This window comes from Eulemur rufifrons, chromosome 28, assembly GCF_041146395.1.
Source record: "Eulemur rufifrons isolate Redbay chromosome 28, OSU_ERuf_1, whole genome shotgun sequence".
NCBI classification, from domain to species: Eukaryota; Metazoa; Chordata; class Mammalia; order Primates; family Lemuridae; genus Eulemur; species Eulemur rufifrons.
Window position 1 is genome coordinate 42,375,471 of NC_091010.1, and position 14,323 is coordinate 42,389,793.

The 14,323-nt window shown below is 39.4% G+C and overlaps 1 pseudogene; it reads left to right on the forward strand.

Annotated features, from left to right (window-relative positions):
• The first annotated feature begins 251 nt into the window (after positions 1-251).
• Positions 252-632, forward strand: LOC138376512 (coiled-coil-helix-coiled-coil-helix domain-containing protein 2 pseudogene; annotated as a pseudogene).
• The last annotated feature ends 13,691 nt before the right edge of the window (positions 633-14,323 follow it).

Below are 14,323 nucleotides of genomic sequence, written 5' to 3' on the forward strand. Positions count from 1 at the left end.
AGTTACCAAATATAAATCATAGAGCACTTCTTAAAAAAAAAAACAAAACTCTAATGAAGTTTGGAAACTCTGAAAGGTGGTTTCAAGAAAATTTGGTAGGCCGAAGCCACTGGGCTCTTCTCAAATCTTCACAGTTCTAGGTGCCGACCCCCACCCTGCCCCGCCCCCCGAGTCCCCCAGCACTTGCAATGCCACATGGAAGCCGAAGCCACACGTCCCGCATGGCCCCTTGAGCCAGCCAGGCAGCTCAGATGAGAACTGCACCCAGGCCGGCACCAGCAGCTCAGCCAGCGGCTGCCCCACCGCCTGCCCCACCGCCTGCAGCTGGCTCACCTGCTGCTGCGCCCCGGCAGCCAGGTCTCGCTACCCAGATGGCAACCACTGCAGCTGGTGTGGCTGGGGGCTCTGCAGTCGGGCACACACCGGGTCCTGCCGTCGCTGGGGGCTTCAGTGGAAGATGTAATGCTGAGCCCTCAAACTCTGACGTCACTTCCCAGGAGCCTCAGGGAAGCCGGCCGGCACAGCAGCAGCAGGTAGGCCCTTGCTTCTCTGAGATAAAACAGTTTTTGGAATGTGCCCAGAACCAGAGCGACCTTTCGCTCTGTGAGGGTGTCAGCGCAGTGAAGTGCTGAAACAGTGCGGACTTGCAGACGGATTATCCTAATCAAGAAGTTCGAATTGAAGAAATGGAGAAATCACCTCTCAAGGGCAAGTTAATGTAGTAGTTGATAGTGAAAGTATGAAGTGTAAAACCATCGGTTAAACCTCTCCTCTGTCATTTAATAGCTTCCTTGCTTCAGAATTGCAGTGGACGAGGGTGTTCTTACGTGTAGAAGTTCACTGAGATGATAAAGAATTAGGGGCTGGGCAAATGTTGGTGTGGCCTCCTGAAACCAGCTGTTGTGATGTTATTTGTGAGGAAATAGAATAAAGTGATTTCCTTCCAGAAAAAAAAAAAGATAGAAAATTTAGGTAAGTAAAGTATTCACATTTTGTTACAGGATGGGGGAGGCTCCAAATATTAAATAAATGCTTCCTTCCCCATCCATCTAGAAGTGACTAATAGACAGTTTTCCTAATGTAAAATCAGTTCGGTAGATGATCGGGGAACTGCATGTTACCTAAATTCCTGAGCTCTCAGTTTCCTCATCTGTACAACGTGTGGATTGAACAGAAAGATTTTGGGGCTAGCTCTTCTCCACAGCCCTTTAGTGTGATCCTGTGATATAAATCACGCTTATAAAATAATTCCGTAAAATCCTAAGAAAAGAAAAAAAAAGCTGACTGTAAACTAGTTGTATCTATTGGTCACAAACCATAGAACCAGCTCTTGGTACTATAAAAAAGAAATAAGCTCTGGGAATTGAAGAAAATCTAGAATGAAAGAATAAAGCTTAGAAAGGAACGGAGAATTCAGAGGCTTTAGGTGGTAGAAACCAAAAAAACACTACCCTTTGAGATAAGTAGGTTTGACAATTTTTAGCCATATTTAAATTTTTCCTGCTCTGCTCCACTCAAGTTTCAGAGAGAATTTGAATGATTTAATCTCGGACTTCTGCCCACACCTTGGTCAAGGGAGGGACACTCTAGGTGTAGGATGGATCGATGTTATTTCTGATTGGAAGTGAATATTGGTTCCCCCAAGCAAAAGTTGGGTGTCGTTACCAGGAGAAGGAGTGGAGGCTGGGCAGGCGAAAACAACAGATGTCCCTGAACCCGATGTCAGGAATGTGGCTTCTCCATCCCCTTGGAGGGATCTATGACATGGGTTTGAGGCTAGGGGCAGATACAAACCACGAATAGACATGAAGATAAACCCTGGATCAAAGCTGTGACCCACGCCAGGAAGGGGCAGGCCTGAGCCAGGGGAGGCAGATGACAGAGAGGGCACTTGGAGTTCCAAGGGGAGAGCAGCTGTATTTTCTGATCCGCACTTCATCTAGCCGCCTGCACTGAGAATGCACCACATGGTCAGGGGAATGGAATGCGGGGCAGACACCAGCCCCTCAGAAGCACACAGAAACCTGATACAATGGCTTCGGCCTAATACGCAATTCCTTGTGGCATCCAGCAGAATAAGGCTGGCCAGGCCAGGTCAGAGGATAAGCCCAGCCAAGACGGAGTGGTCAGGGCCAAACCGCACATTTAGGTGAGACCAGGGAGGTTAGCTGAGGCAGGGAGAAACTGCCCCAATCTCTTTCCTAAGTTGGGGCTCACCCCGCCGGCACCTGAAAGGGGTCCTGGTTTAGGTTGGAAAGTGCTGGTACCACAGAGGGTAGAGGAAACTACTGTGATCGATGCATGAAGTACAGGCGCATTTGCAGCCTACAACTGGGCCAAAGGAGCAATATCAGATTCAAGAGGTCAGCTTGAGACTATGGTCAAGAACGAGGCGAGAGACCAGGAGCTGAGACCAGAAACAGGTCTGGAAACAGTAAGAAGCAGGATGGCATGAGAAAGTTCAGAATATAGACCAAATGGCCCAAGGAAGCAAAGCCTTGTTCTCATTGGGTGCTGGTCACATGACAGGGGGCCTGACAGCCAATCAGATCATTTAATAGCATAGAGCTGGGCTAGAAGAAAATAGGAACCCTGGTCCCTAGAGGTCAGTCACTGAAATGAACTGTAGGCAGGAAATAGGGGTCTGGAGGGCAGAATCCAGAGTCTCAGCGTCAGAGAGCCAGCCAGGTGGGCATCAGCCAGGAAGACAGACCTCTATTCCCAGTGCAGGTATCCTCTGAGTGAGGACACCAGGTCGTTGGACTTGGCACTTAGGTTTATCAAATGTGAGCCATTCTCTAACTGGGCAAGTGTAGATGCTTAAAAGAGAAGAAATGTTTCCATAAAACAGTAGTTCTCAGCTATGGCTACACTTTGGAATCACCTGGGATTTAAATAGGTTGATGCCTTCGCTCCACGAATAGTCTAGTTTTTTTAGTCTGAGGTGCAGCCTGGACTTCAGAAGGTTGTAAAAGCTCCCCAGGTGGTCCCGGTGAGCACTCGGGGCTGAGAATAGCACTGGGTCCCAATGAACATTCCTCAGGACACTGGCACAGCAGGTTTTCATTGAAAACTAGGTTTGTCTTCCAAAAAAAATCTGGGAAGTAATACAAAATGTATACAACGTTCTTGTGGAGATTTAACAAATTCTGAGAAGTGTTTCAGTAAAATAGCCTGTTTTCCTCCTTTATTAAGACAGTATTTATGCCCAGTAGAATGCCCAGATATTAAGTATATGGTTCAATGAATTTCAACAAATATATACACCTTACAATTGGTGAATATGGATGAAGGGAATACAGGAATTCCTTGTTCTAGCTTTCCAACTCTTCTGTAAGTTGAAAATAATATATATCAAAATTAAAATTTACAAAAAAGTATATACTTGTGTTACCATCACCCAAATCAAGAGAGAGAACATTTTCATCACCCCATAAAGTTCCTTTGTGCTCTTTCCAGCTGCCCCTAGACTAAGGGTGGGGAACCTTTTCATGTTGGAAGGCCACACTAATTTAGCTGTAATCAAATAAGGCCAAATTCAAGAAACTCAGTTAGATGTACTTAAAAATATACATTACTTTGTAAAAATCTATCTACTATGTACTTAATAATTTCAAAAAATAAAAACTATTTGTTAATTTTCAGGTTAATTAATCTTTAAATGAATTTGTTGTGTCTGCTTTTTGTTGGAAAGCATTTGAATGGAGGTCTGCAGTTTCAGTTGATCCTCTAGATGGGTGTCAGTCACTTGTGACCTTAAGGGCATCTTGATTTGGACTAGGTAGGAGAATATAGATTTGCAGCAATAAGTGGTTGAAAAGTAAGAAAGCATTTTTCAGGCACGTTGCCAAAGGCGTGGGTCTTCTACTGCATTTTTCCATATTTCAATTGGATCTTTCTTAGCATCAAACAATGACTTTAAAATGTCATCTACTGAGAGCTCAATCAATTCCATCTGTAGTTCTTATGTGCCCTGGTGATATCAACTAGGGGAGGCTAAAATGCTAATTTGAGTGTGATGTCATGATTCTCAAAGTCAGTGAATCTTTCATTGTATTCTCCAATTAATAGGTGTATAACAGGTGCATATTCTTCAAATGATTCACATATATCATCCTGCTCATCAATGACCTTTGCTAACTGGGGAAAATGTTCATCCGAAATTTTCTTTTGAAGAAGTGTTTGAAAAAAGATAGCTTTTGAAATGCTTGGATTTTTTGCCACATATCATATATAGATGTAGTTTTACCTTGCAAAGAAACATTCAAGGCGTTTTGATTTGACATATCACACAGAAATGCTGTATTCGTATAGAAATCTTCCTTCAATAATTCACATTGCTGATTCTGTTCTTCATAAAATTTAACTAACTGTTCTCACAGAGATATTTTAGCTCATTAAATATGAAATGTCCGATTTTGAATCAAAAGTGTAGTTTATTATATCTCAAACAAGAAGCAGTACAATTAATCAAAGTATGCACCTAAACTATCGACACAGTCTTGCCATCTTAATAGTAGCTTGTTTATTCCAGCAGTGAAGAAGCCAGGAGAGCAAATGGTGATGAAATTGCAAAAGGCGTTTTCCACAGCTTGTTGAGAATGAAATATTTTTCCTTGTAAGAAGTGGCCCAAAGCCTGGAAGAAGTGGTAGTCAAATGGTGCAAGGTCTGGTGAATACAGTGGATGACAGAGTTTCTAAGTTCAGCCTCTGTAGTTTGAGCAGCGTTGTTTGTGCGACATGTGGTTGAGCATTGTCTTGCAAGAGGATTGGCCTTTCTCTAATGATCAATGTCAGCTTCTTAATTGCAAGCGTCCTCATTGTTTCATCCAGCTGATTGTCAAAGACATTCACTATAATCAACTGACCAGGTTGCATGAAGCTGTAGTGCATAATACCAACGCTGGACCACCAAACAGACACCATTAGCTTTTTTTGATGAATAATCAGTTTTGGACTGTGTTTGGGCACTTTATCTTTATCCATTCATTGTGCTGAATACTTGAGATTGTCAAAAAGAATACATTTTTCATCACACTTAAAAATACGGTGTAGAAATGGTTTGTCTTTATGTTGTGACGCAAAGAAAGGCAAGCTTTGAGACAATTTCTCTTCTGACACTCATTTAATTCATGTGGTATCCATCTCTCCAGCTTCTTTACCATGCTGATTTGTTTTAAATGGTCCAATATTGTTGGAATAGTAACGTCAAACCTTACTGCTAATGCACTCATAGGTTGAGATGGATTCGCTTCCCCTATAGCTTTCAGCTCATCATTATCCACCTTGGTCTCAGGTTACCCACATGGCTCATTTTCAAGATTAAACTCACCAGAATGGAACTTCTCCAACCCTTGACGTACTGTGTGTCCATTAGCCACATCTTTCACAAACACTTCATTGATATTTTGAGCTGTCTGTGCTGCATTGGTTCCTTGATGGAACTCACATTCGAAAATAATACTAATTTTTGACTTAAAGCAATTTTCACAAAAATTGCTCTAAAAATTTGAAAAATTTAAATAAAATTTTGGCTAACACCTGTCTCTGCAGTAGCCAACACACTTTAGAATGGTACAGCAAATCCACGCTGAATACCTCATCCTTCAACTTTAGCATGTTACAAAAACTGATGATGCCGTGTTGCATTTGCACAAAAATAGTTAACAGTACTTATAACTTGCTGCAAGGTGTCACTTAAAACAGTAGCTTTAGCACAGAGATTTTGCTGAGACAAGATACAATGAAAAGAAATGAGAGCATCTGGATCTGTTAATAACTTTTTAATCTGTACCATAAACCCTTCTTGTTTTCTTGTCATGGAAGGTGCACCATCTGTACATATCTTCCCTAAATTTACCAAATTCATTCCAACTTCACGACATTTATCTTGAAAGCTGTTGAACATATCTATTCCCTGTGTTCTGTTTGCAAGAGTGCCCAAGGCAAGAAACTCCCTGATAGAGGCAGTTGTTTGTACTTTGAAACGTATCAGGGTCTAAGCATCCTACAACTTTGACAATGCATTCTTTCACAATTTCTGCATCACTGAATGGCTTCCTTTTTTCCCCAAGTATATAAGCCATTAATATACACTTATTATACTATATAAGATGCTTCAGTGGCATTATTTCCAGGTCTTCTTGCTGCTTGAAAGAATTGTCTTTGCTTTTGCTTTTCATCTTTTAATATCTGCAATACAACCTTTCCCACCTCTCCCTCTAATTTAAAATATTTGTGGTCCTTTATGAGTGTTATAATGCCGATGGGCATTGAATTTCTTTAATGTTGATATAGCAATATCACAAAGCAAGCAAATCATCTTATCTTTGGCGGAAACAAAATAGTATTGCAATTTCCAATCCTCATTTAAAAATCCATTTTCTTCCTTCAGCATTCTCTTGGTCGTTTTTGACATGATGGCCTGTTAAGCAGATAGAATTAAGAAATATTGTTGAGCTGTGCAACTATTCACAATTTCCACTTCAAACAGAAACACAGTGCACCGCTGTCAAAAGCTGATAACAGATTGGCGTACTCGACCCCCATAAACTCTCGTCAGCCAGCCTTGTGTGGTAGTGGTGCCAGTCAGGTGGGGGAAGTTAGAACTAAATCATGAGCGTAGCAGCCGTCAATTTAGCTCTTATGGCTTACTAATGTTCTAGTTGTGTTGGTCAATCTGGCAAGATTATTTCATTGAAATTTGTTCTTTGGCATTTTAAATATGTTCATTTAAAAAATAAAATAAAAATATAAAAGATGAACAAAAATGTATTAATAAAAATAAAAGGATTTGTTCTGTAAAATTTGGATTCAGTCAAAAGGCCTCACTTAAGGATCTAGAAGGACACATATGGCTTTAATGCCTCAGGTTCCCCACCCCTGCTCTAGACTGTCCTCACAGACAGTCATTATTCTAAATGACTTTTATCACCATAGCTTAGTTTCAACTATCCTTGTATTTTATGTAAATGGTATCATCTGGTTTGTGCCTGTTTCTTTCCCTTGACTTCATGTTTCTGTTGTTTTGTGAATCAGTCGTTGATGTTTGTGAGGTTCATGTACGTTGTGTGAATCAGCAGTTCACTCTTTACTTATTCTAAATAAAGCTGCTATGAACATTCTTTATACCAGCCTTTTTGTTGACATACTCTTTCATTCCTCTTAGGTGCAGCAAGGTTTTCAGTGTGTATGTGTGTGTGGTTTTGTGTATTTGTGTATTAGATAATATATATACATACACAAATGCTGAAAAGTCCATCTAGGAGGGGAATTGTTGCCAGTAACTATCTATTTAGTGGCAAACCCTTTTCCAAAGCAGTTGCACTATTTTATATTCCTGCCATCAGTGTTTCACAGCTGGTTCATATCTTTGCGGATGCTTGGTATTTAAATCTTTTTTTAGTCATTGTAGTTGATGTGAAGTGGTACCTTATTATGGTTTTAACTTGCATTTCCTTGATTACTAACGATGTTAAGCATCCTTTCATGTGCTTATTTACCATTTATATATTTTTTATGTGAATTTTGTTTTAAATGCTGAACTGACTTAGAAACAATTTTTTTATTCTTATTTCAGCTTATTGTGGGGGTACAAAAGTTTAGGTTACATATAAATTTTTTGCCTAATCTTTTTTAGTTTTGGCTTCTTGAATTGTCTTTTTACCATCAATTTATAGGAGTTCTTCATATATTGTGGATATGAGTACTTTGCAGATATATGTATTGTGAATATTTTCTCACACTCTGTAAATTGCCTTTTTGCTTTCTTCTTTTAAAACAACTGTCTTTTAATTAGTTGATGTTTTTAATTTTGCTGAAGTCAAATTTGTCCATTATTTTTATATCCTGCTAAAAAAAAATCTTTGCCTACCTCAAGGTCATGAAAATATTTTCCTACATCTTCTTCTTGAGGTTTAATAGTTTTAGCTTCCATGTTTAGGTTAATTGCCCATGAACAACAATTGATTTTGTATTTTGTATGGGTGTTTAACCCAGAATTTCTCAAACATTTTTGGCCATAAAATCTATTTTCCTATGTAACACATATTCTCTCCCCCAAAACTAACATAAAACACACTGAGAAATGGGTGTTTCCCTAGAGGAATCTGTATAACAACGCAAACTAATAAATGTCTTTCTACCCAGCCAATCCACTTAGTACAATCTGGGCCAAATAAACAAGACACAAAAGACAGAGGTTGTAGTAGACTTTGACACACCTGGGATAGAACTGTTTTCAGTTAGGCTTCAGGCCATAAATATTCAAAGCATCAAAAATTAGCAAGTATCAACTAACCCTTCTACCCATAAACTAGCTCCTGGTTAATACCACATTTGTGAGTCATTAGGGACAAAGACTGTGTCTCATTCATCTCTCTTTTTCTTAGTGCCCCAAACAGTTCTGGGCATATATTAAACACTCAATAAATATGTTTTCAATGACATACAATATTTTGTAGAGAGTATACATCAAAATTTTAAGTTGTTCCTTTGATGGTGGAATTACAGGTGATCCTGTCTTCATCTTTTTAGACTCCATTTTTGTATTTTTTTAACAGTGAACATAAGTTAACTTTAAATAAAAAAAAATATATATATATATATATATATATATTTGAGACAGTCTCCCTCTGTCACCCCAGCTAGAGTGCAGTGGCGTCATCATAGCTCACTGCAAACTCCAACTCCTGGGCTCAAGTGATTCTCTTGCCTCAGCCTCCTGAGTAGCTAGGACTACAGGCACGCTCCATGCCGAGCTAATTTTTTTCTATTTTTGGTAGAGATGGGGTCTCGCTCTTGCTCAGGATGGTCTCGAATTCCTGGGCTCAAGCAATCTTCCCACCTCAGCCTCCAAAGTGCTAGGATTACATGGGTGAGCCACACCTCACCCAGCCATATATACATATTTTTAAAATACTCATTGGAAAGTACTAGTAAGTCTACATTAGGAGAAAAGAGGGAATATTTAGTCTCGTCACTTCTTAAATCTTCCCCAATCTATTTTTTTTTTTTTTTTTTTTTTTTTTGAGACAGAGTCTCACTCTGTTGCCCAGGCTAGAGTGAGTGCCGTGGCGTCAGCCTAGCTCACAGCAACCTCAAACTCCTGGGCTCAAGCGATCCTCCTGTCTCAGCCTCCCAAGTAGCTGGGACTACAGGCATGCGCCACCATGCCCGGCTAATTTTTTCTATATATATTTTTAGCTGTCCATATAATTTCTTTCTATTTTTAGTAGAGGTGGGGTCTCGCTCTTGCTCAGGCTGGTCTCGAACTCCTGAGCTCAAACGATCCGCCCACCTCGGCCTCCCAGAGAGCTAGGATTACAGGCGTGAGCCACCGCGCCCGGCCTTCCCCAATCTATTTTAACATTAACACTAAGACCTCAAAGGTTCTACTTGAATTTGGGAAACTAATAACTGATGGGACTTAGTGCCCAAGAGCTATTAAGCATGTTGTGCCAATGTTTACAGGCAGCAACAGCAGATAAGGAAATGAGGAACTGAATGCTTTATAAATGAGTGTGAGATATTGAATACTGCAGGATGAGAACATTTGAGTGTTTGGTCTGTTGCTTCAATGTCTAATTTACCTTCAAACATCAAATACTTAGCTTCTAAGTTGATGGTTAAAGAATACTAATAGAGGGAGCTCATTGAAACTGCTCCATCTCAAGAAATTCCTTTAAAAAGCTTAGAATTGGTTTTAAAATCTTTATAATCTATAGTGGCTCTAACCAAGGAGAACTAAATTGTCAGTGTATTCTTTGTGTTTAATCTGTCACTATTTCAAATATTATTAGATTTGTGTTTTCTTTTTTTATGGCACTTCATATTTTGCTTGTACTAACTACAAAACCCCGTGCTATCAGACAGTACAATATATAGAGAGTGCCCGCAGTAAAACCTTAGTTAATAAGGGTGTTATGCTACAGGACAACTCATCACCATAAATAAAAGTTTTACAGCCACATGGGAGAGGATTTCTTTTCCCCTTAGAATGTTAAGCAATTTTCCTTACTTATTTTCTTAAAAACAAAGCACACTTTTAAATCTGAAATGAAAAAAAAAAGATAAGAGTACAGTCAAACGATACATATTTATTTGTTGTTCTATTTAGTGAACTATATGTAGTGCAATCATTGTTGGAATACCTAAGTGGTTGCTATTTATTTTTTTTGATTAACATGAAAAATGAAACGAGAGAATCCTTTTGGATTTGAAAGGAGTATTGCAGATGACAGACTTCAGTAATTGCTCCAGCAGATCACAAAGAGCCGGTTTTACAGCAAGAAACTTGGGATAACTGGCTAAGCGTTTCATTCATATGACCCAGTGGACGGGAGGCGGGGTGGTTGGGATCTGCTGGGCTTGGGTTAATTTCTCCCTCTTAGCCTCAGACTGTGACAGAACAACCTCCTCACACCCTGTGCTCCTCTGTGGAGCATTTGTCATCTTGCCCCTCAGGCCATGGCTACCCTAAAATGGCAAGAAGAGCAGTAATACGAAGTCAGCCGTTTAAAAGGAAGAGGACTGGCTGGCCCAGGCTGCTGGTGTGAGAGAGAGATGAAGACGTTCTTGTCAAAAGCTCAACCAAGATTTTTTTCAAATTCCATTATCATAAGTGCCCTGCATTTAGGCATCCTACTTTCATCCAAGGGAGTGGGTTTGGGAAACAGAATTAGGAAGAAAGGAGAATGCTAAGGACCAGGGGAGTGAGGAGGGCTTTAGCACAGGATACCTTCTCTGGATCCCAGCTCCCAGAAGGATCTAGGGCCCGTAAGCCTCCTATGGGTTTAACAAACTCACCCGAGGGATCCATATGCACCTCTTCTATACTCTTTTGAATACTCTGAAAAATACCGTTTCTTTGCATCACACAACACTTCTGACACCAAATGTGTCAAGGAGTCTTCCCCACACCAACCAATTCTGCAATTCTCTGGGTACCAGCGGGGTGTCCTACGAAGTAATTCAGTTCTGACACTATCTACCCACAGTGAAAAGGCTCAGTGCCACAAGACGGCCCCTACTTCAGATAATGTCCTGCGCCTTCACATTCACTCGCCACTCAGTCGCTGACTCACCCAGAGCAACTTCCAGTTCTGCAAGCCCCATTCATGGAAAGTGCCCTATGCAGGTGCACCATTTTTTCCCTTTTATACTGTATTTTTATTCTAACTTTTCTATGTTTACATATGCAAATACTGACTGTTGTGTTACAGTTGCCTACAGTATCCATTACAGTAACAGGCTGGCTACACAGATTTGTAGCTTAGGAGTAATGGGCTATATCTGTAGCCTAGCTGTGTAGTGGACTGTACCATCTAGGTTCGTATAAGTGCCCTCTGTGATGTTTGCACAACAAAATTGTCTAACAACGCCATTTCACAGAACGTATCCCTATTGCTAAGTGATGCCTGAATACTTTTATTCTCAAATTGCAGAGGAGGAAAGTGTGTTAGGAGAAGTTAAGGGATATGCAGAATTATAAAACTAGTAGGTGGCAGAGGGTAGACTTAAATCCAGATCTTCTGATTCCAAATTCAGTGCTCTTTATCCTTTATCAGAGGTTTTATTTTTAATTAGAAAAATATGAAGCAGTACTATAGGGCAACAAAACTAATTTTCATCCAGACCTCATCATCTTGTGCCAAAGGCAATTCATAAACAGAATTTCCAAAACCTTTTGAGCAATGGTATCCTCCTTAGAATGAGTGTGTGGTTTCCTAAGAAATAAGTGCATGGTGTTCCTATTTTTCCAGATACATGGTTGGATTTTAAAGTCTCATAATTTTATTTTTGCAACTGGTAAGACTTTAAAATGCTTACCATATAAGCTTCCGCAAAAATCATTATGCATGAAAAAATATTGAAGGCATAAGTGATTTAACAGCTGCAAAAGGGAAAATTGCAAAGAACACCTAATGGATGTTAACATAACATAAAACCAGACTTGTGGCCTACTTTATTTTGATCTGGGAAAAAAAATGTTAGCATAATAATTTTGATACTTGTAAGTCTACAGAAGAAACTCATCATACATGGCAGTTATATGCTAGAAATTCTTCTTATATAAAGAAATATGAGAGGGGTGTTCCTCTAATTCATTTTGCCTTCCCATTTTTGGCCTTGGGCCATTTGTTCCATTATACCCATCTTTCTTTTAGGTGCAGTGACTACAGGTATGAAATCAGCTGCAATACTTTTATATTAAGATAAAAGTGTCATATAGGTGCCATGATTGGTCATTGAATGGCTTGACACTGGTGTGTTGGAGCAAAAGCCAATTGTTAAATATTCAGAATTTTGTAAGCCAGTTGTTGAACTGTTGATTCTTGAAGCTGGTGATAGTGGGAGTATTTACACCATGGAAATAAGCAAACACTGCAAATCAGGGCTTCTCCGCCCTCCCACCCGAGCCAGTTCACCAGCACATGCTGACTTGAGGCAGGAGGAACTGCAGAGGGAGGTTACTATTTAGAACCCTACAAATGTTGGAAGCCACAAATTGTGATTTCTCTGTACCAGCAGAGAAGACCAAAAATTGTGCCAACTCTCTGGTTACTTTGGATTTGATTTAGAAATAGAGTTTTACTAAAACTGGGAGAATAAGGCTGCATTTGAAGACATTTCTGTAGTGCCAAACAAATGTTTAGAGCTACAAGAGAAATCCAAAGTCCTTACAGTGAACTGTTTAATTTACCTTCTGGTTAAAATAATGTAAGACGATCACTGTGTGTGTGTATGTGTGTGTGGGTGTGTGTGCGCACGTGCGTGCATAGATGGAAAAAGGCAAATTACAAACTACATATATATAATCTAACTTTAATAAAAAAATAGTTTTTAGACATATATATTCTGGAAAAATAGGCACTAAACAAATTATCTCTTAGGGGAGTAGAGATGGGGATTACTGAAGATGTTTATTCTTTTTATTTCTGTATTGCTCTTTGTTGGATTCCTTTTTTTTTAAATCAGCATTTGATTTTCTTACTAAATCTCACTTTGAAAAGAAAGAAAAGAAGCAAACAATGTTGGGTAAATTTGGTCATGCTGACCATTTGATAAATGGACTGCGCAAAGCTTAAAACTTACCCAGCTGATCATTTCCAAGTCTTCACCTATTTTCCTTTCTTAATTGACTTGACTTTTTTTCCCAAAGATAAATGCATTTATTTCTTGTAGCATTCTGAATTTACAGTTATTGTACTTGTTTCAAAATGCTTTACAATTAGTTCCAGTATTGCATTGAGAAACATATCAATTGTACTATAGGGATTGGTTAAGTCTTGAAAGCCCGCCACTGTGTGCGTTCGTTTGTAAACCTCATGGGACTACCATTTCCAAGTGCTGGCAGCAGGCAGAGCTGTTAAAATTTTGTTCTGACAGGTTGCTTTGTTCTTGTCAAGGAAAGCTGGTCAGTAGAAGAGCTTCTGGAGAACTCCAGCATCAGGGGTGCTGGGTTATGATTTCTGGCTTGGCCATAGGATGAACCCTATGACTTTGGGCAAGTCACTTAATCTTTTAAAGCCTTGTCTGAAAATAGGGATAATACAATGATGCTGCAACTCAAAGACACACATTTTCCCCTGAAATGGAATGTGTCTAAATAAATTTGCCAGCTTCCAAGCCCAGTATGGATACCCCAGCATGAGACTTAAGTGACCTCTGTGGATGTAGGTGGACTTGGAAGGTTATGTAGAAGGTATCTGTTCATTTGATATCACATGAGATGAATCATTTGCATTGGCAGCACCACACACAGTTGTTTTTCATCTTAACTCTAAGTGTATGTTTATTCTAAGTAAAGCAAATCTTTGTCTCTGGAGGATTGATGAAATCTTTATATTTTCCTATTAACTCACAACAGACATTCTCTAATAACTGCTATTAAATTGATAGTCCTCAGTTGATGACATTATAATCAAGGAAAAGGGAAAATAATACTAGGAGGCTGATGTTGTTGAAGATGAAATGAGATTATGCTCATAAAATGTTTAGCATAGTGCCTAGAACATAAGAAGCACTCAAGAAATATCTTCATCATTGTCGTCATCATCATCACACTTTATAACATATTAGTTGACAACAACTTCCCATATTGGTATTTCATTCACAGCCCCTGTAGTCGGGAAGGTAGTAAGGTCTGCGTTGATGGTTCTCAACCTTGGCTGAACTTCAGAATGACCCAGTGGTGAGCTTTTGAAAAATAATCAGCACCCTGATTTAAATTAAATTTAAATTAGACCAATTAAATTAGAATCTCTAGGGATTGGTTCCAGGTATTTGAAATGTTATTAAAGCTTCCCTGGTGATTCTTATA